Raw genomic sequence first — 6,000 nt, 5'->3', positions numbered from 1 at the left:
TTGTCGTGCATAGTATTTCATTCGTTTTGCCATGCTTAAGTTTGAAATAGCATTTTTCTTTGGTGTGATATGTTTAAAGTTTATATATATATATATATATATATATATATATATATATATATATATATATATATATATATATATAAGAACAAGTAGTTAATAAAATATGTTAAAAAAATACTTTGAAAAAGAGTTAAAAACATATTTAATTTTAAAAAGGAAACACTAAATAAATTGACAGTCCTTAATCCGCGGAGTTTCAAAGAAATATTTTCCTTCTCATCAGAGGGTAGGATTTAGCAAAATGCGGGGTCGGATTTTGATTGCAAAGGTATTAAATGAAAGTCATAGATTTTTATTGATAATAAAAAGTGAAGCAGAGGGAATAGGGCGAATAAAAAAGTGATTTCACGTGAATGGAAAGTCTGATGAAGGGTAAAATTTCCAATGACGGTAAAATCCAAAGATGCAGAATCCAAAAAAGTTAGTTAAATTTCCATTCGCACAAGTAAAATCCAAGGGAACCGCGTAATTGGAAGATGATCCAAAGTAATCCAAAAGGCAGAAATCGATGGAATAACTCACAAATAGGTACAAGGAAATGGGAAAGAATTCCAATATATTATTAAAAGAAAGATAAAATGTGCGTAAAACAAAAATGGAATAAATATACAGCTCGACTGTCGGGGCAAGATTGAATTGAAGAAAATGGGTGAAGAAGAAAGAAAAAGAAGGGAGGGGAAAAAGTTGAATTGTAATCGGAATAATTTTAAGATAGAAAAACCAATGTCAAAATGACCCAGACAAGATAACGTTAAAGGCGCAAAAAAATTTTAGCAAAAAAGAGGTCAACTAAAATTTACAAGTTATTATTTAAGAATTGACTTATCAGCAGGAGTTTTTGAAGGACAACCAAATGAAATAAGAAGAAATATAAAATAAATATGTACACATGTAAATACATACATACATATATATGAATTCATACAATTACATACACACACATATATATATACATATATATATATACATATATATATACATATATACATATATATATATATATATATATATATATATATATATATATATATATATATATATACAACAAACACACCCACCTACACACAAGTAAATAAATGAATAAATAAAATAAAAAAAAATTTTAATTAAAGGGGAGAGAGAGGCCGGTATCTGCAAATTTCGGATAAAGCAAATAAGTATGTAAGTAAATAAGTAAGTATGTAAGTAAATAAGTAAGTATGTAAGTAAATGCATATAGTAACGTATAAGTAAACATACATGCAAAATATAAAAGTGTAGGTAGATTAATATATTTGATAGATAGGAATATTTGAACGCTAAAAACGGAAATAACAGATGAAAAACCGGCCAAACAAGGAAGAATAAAGAATTACAATAACAAAATTAAAATTAAAATTAAAATTAAATTAAAAAAATAAAAATTTTTGAAGTTGTAAAATATTAAGAAAATATGTAGAGAAAACGATAATATTATAGAAAAGAATATATATCTGAAAGGTTAAATTAAAGGCTATGTAATTTCAAATTTACTATAATTAAATTTGGACTTATGTTTGCAGAAAGAGATCAGTTCGTTTTTAGAATTTATTATATTGCTACTTTGAGGGGACGTAATTATAGTTATAGCTTCGGTCGTGCAGAGGCGACATGACTTAGAACCTGGAGTATAAGACTTAACCTTTTTTAGGATGGCTGATTTGATTGAAAAAGGGGTATTATTATTTTTTTAATTAACGTGGTGAGAGAAGTTCCTTGGTTATTATTAGAATTTTGGTTGTTAAAAGAAGAAATGTGGTTTGATATTCTTTTCTTAATTAATGTTGAAGTAGCACCGATATATGTATGTGAAATATAAAAACTCGAGGTCTGAAATTAATATTAATTTGCTGATTTGTATTAGGGAAATAGTTTGAATTTTGTTCATTGTGTTGAACAAAGGGCGGGACAATGATTGTACGAGGACTGTTTTGGAGGGGATAATGAGTGTTGTTAGTGTTAGGATGGCGTTAGGAGAAATATCATTATTCTCATTATTATTATTATTATTATTATTATTATTATTATTATTATTATTATTATCATTATTGTTATTGCTGGTTGCATGATTATAGATGGAGGGGCTGCTCGTGTGATTAGTAACTATATCAGATGAAGGATGGGAATGGGGATAACTAGAAGACAAAATATTAATGTCTGTTATGGGAGGATTGCGTGGGAGTTCTGTAATTGTGCATGAATATATAACATTTTTATGGATGCAATCATTAGTGAGTGAGCAAAGATGTTTGTTATTACAATTACAGTTAGTTTTGGGTTTAATTGGGAAAGGGATTTTTTGGGCTGATTTAATTTTTTATTAGATGTTAAGATTCTTTTTGCTAAATTAGGCATAGTTGAATAAGAAATCCTTATTGAGTTTTTATTGAAAATAGAACTATATCTGTGTTGGTATCTAAAAGAGTTTTGTACAATGTTGAAGAATTCCTTAGGTATATTAGTTTTGACATTTACGCTAAATGGAGGATTAAACCAAATAGTTTTCTTTCTCCTGGTGCAACTGGGTAGGTTAGAGGTATTACGATTAGTATTTTGGCTTGGATTATAAATGAAGACCGGTTCATTGCAATTGATAGCGGCAGATCGAAAGTAAACATCCAAGTTAAAGATAAATTTACATCGCTCAATTTTATTTTATTAGTAGGATAATTCATCTTACACGTATTTCATTGAATGATCAAAATTCACCAAACAACTCATTAGAGACATAATTTTGTTCTTTGGTAAAAAGACACAGTTATATATATATATATATATATATATATATATATATATATATATATATATATATATATATATATATATATATATATATAATTCACTGCCTGCATAGCAGCAACCGAATAGCGCAACAGTTAAAAGCTCCAACAGTCATTTGGCCGGTAAGGTTTCGCTTGAGGTAGTTGCTTGTCTAGCCGCACTGATGAGGTTTTATACAGTGAAACAGTACTGTATACTGATGACTATAATGCTCCCTATCTTGGGTTGAACATATTGGGAAGTGATATATAAATTACCATTAGCATATTAAGCGATGTTCTTTGTGTAAGCAACTTGAGCTTAGGTATTTGGGCAATGTCAAAACATTGTCAATTCACTGTCCGCATAGCAGCAGCCGAATAGCACGACAGTTAGAAGCTCTGACTGTCGTTTGGGTGGTGGGGTTTCGATCCTGGCTTGAGGTAGTTGCTTGTCTAGCCGCACTGATGAGCTGTGAAACAGCGAAACAGTACTGTATGTGGAGGACTATATATATATATATATATATATATATATATATATATATATATATTGTTTATTGGTAATTGCCCTAGGCCACAACTCTTCTATGTGGTCTCAGTGTGTCATAAAAAGAACTTCCAATTGAGCAAGAAATGCACACACACACACACACACACACACACACACACACACACACACACACACACACACACACACACAAAACCATATACCGGGTGTATTTTATTTTCCAATTCTTTATTCTATGTTCTCCATAAGTGAGAGAGATATTTAGTGGATAAAAATCCGTTAGAATGTCTAGGTAAAATGAAGTGGAAACAATAGGTATTAGACATCAATTAATAAATATTTCATAATTTTAGAAAAAAGGATTTGAAGAGGGTGAGGTCATATTATGGGTACAACCTCCAATTTGAAAATTCAAATATTTCAAATTCACAATCCTTTTTACAATTAATATATGGCTGATTTTTCCACCAATTTCAGTCAACAATTTCCCAGAATTTTTTTGTTTTTTTTCTAAAATCGTCATTCAATGAGAAACACATTTGGATATAACGTGCAAAATTATCAATACCTAACACATTCCACTGTAGACAAATGATTCTGATTTCTGTTCTGGTAATACTTTTCAGTTCAAAAATAGTTTGACAATTGTTTTCATAGACTTTTTTGTTTTTCAGATAATCCCACAGATAAAAATCTGATGAATCCAATGAATGCGATACCCATTTAGGATCACACCTTTTACTGATGCAACAACCACCAAAGTGTCCCTTAATAATCAAGCAATGATTAATGGCTGAAATCTATTGGACAAGTCAAACATACATCAAAGTTTATTTAAACTAAATAATTCACCATCCTTTCTGCGATTCAACTATATTTGGAACAAATAAATTTCAATCGATGATTTATTGGTCGATCTATCATTTTCAGACAGCGTTCCCGCAATATTGTCTGTTTACTTAAAGGTAGATAACTCTGTCAAGAAATAACTAAAATGAAAACTAGTGTATTTAGAACTATCCATTACGCTACACAATATTATAAAATTCATAATTCCTTCTACAATCCAACCATATTTGGTACAAATAAACTTCCATTAATACCTTACATGTCCAACAAGTTTCAATCAGGAATATCCAACAGTCTTTATTCTATCGTCGTTCAATAATGATACATCTGAATACGATGTGCAAAATTGTTAATAACTCTCTTCACATTGTCATTAGTTTGGTCATGAATGCCTTATACAGTTTAAAAACATTTTAGGGATTGCTTTATAAACATTATTTTTTAGACAATCCTAGAGTTAAAAACCTGGGTGTTAAAGTCCGATGAGTGTAAAACTCAAACAGGAGCATACCTCTACTAATGAGACGATCACTAAAGTGTCACCACATATAACTGAACAGTGATAAAGCAAAAACTGTTGAAGTTTCATAACTGAAACTTTGTAGACAAGTCAGTCTGAATTTAATTTCTACCAAATAATGGTTGGATTACGGAAAGGATTGTGAATTTTATTAACGATTTCATAGGTGGCATTTTATTGGGGTCACCTTGTATGCTGATAAAATGAAACTTAGTGTATTTAGAACTATTTATTGTGATACACTATTATAAAATTCACAATTCTTTCTGCAATTCAATCATATTTGGTACAAATAAACTTCCGTCTATGCCTGACTTGTCCACCAAGTTTCCGTCATGAATATCCAACTGTCTTTGAGGTAACGCCACAGAGAAAATTATTGGAGATTGTATAGCCTATAAAGGATTACATCTTATAATGATCAGAAGATCGCCAAAGTATCTCCTGCCCCATATTATTAATGGAAGGTGGGAAAAGAAGGACAGGTGGATATTTATGATTGTAACTTGATGGACAAGCCATTAATAGACTAAAGTTTAATTCTACCGGATCTAGCTAGATTGCAGAAAGGACTGTGGATTTTATTAGTGATTCTGAGGGAGGGGACATTTTGGGGTGCGAAGGGAATTGACCCATTATCAAGATGTACAATTGAATACAGTTGAATGAATCTATTTGTGATTTTTATAAATTTGAAAGAATTAGGAATGAATCAAATCTTTAACAAATAAGCACCTGGCTTATGATTCAGTAGCATAGCGTGTGGCACGATCACTGTGTGTGGTAATCCAAATTAACTGCCCTTAAACAATTTCCTTAATTTTGTTCGCACACTTCAACAAATATCTATGTACCAAGAACCAAGCAATGTTAATGGTAGATATCAGAGTGCATAAATAAATTACGTCACTCTGATTTATTATTAAGTCATTATTAAGAGGAAAAACAAAGCGGAAAACCTGGCAGTTGCAATTCAAGGAATTAGTGTTTTGCAGATTAGCATTTTGAGCATGATTGTTGGAATTTATTATGGTTTGTACCAAATTTGACATGGTAGAAAAAGAAATTTTCACAGTATTTATTATTTGCAAGAAAATGCTATTTATGGGGGTATTTAAAAGAATTTTCTAAAAGTAAAAAAGATTTTTGGAGATGTTAGCTCTTAAGTTATTGATTTAATGTTGGGTTGAACCATATATTATTTTTTCTTCTTAATTTCCTAGATTTATTCGTATTTTTATTATTTTTTTAAGTTAGTTTATTATTGTAGGGGAGGGGTG

At 30.2% G+C, this 6,000-nt stretch overlaps 1 protein-coding gene across 1 annotated transcript in view; it reads right to left on the bottom strand.

Moving 5' to 3' along the window:
- The window catches only part of LOC145240168 (uncharacterized), a 98,194-nt gene that overhangs the window by 67,487 nt on the left and 24,707 nt on the right, over positions 1–6,000 (bottom strand). The gene's annotated exons all lie outside the window — the stretch shown is intronic.

The sequence above is a fragment of the Euprymna scolopes genome, chromosome 19 (genome assembly GCF_053919585.1).
Source record: "Euprymna scolopes isolate OS-2025 chromosome 19, ASM5391958v1, whole genome shotgun sequence".
In the NCBI taxonomy this organism is placed as follows: Eukaryota; Metazoa; Mollusca; class Cephalopoda; order Sepiida; family Sepiolidae; genus Euprymna; species Euprymna scolopes.
This window is presented reverse-complemented; position numbering and strand designations above follow the sequence as displayed.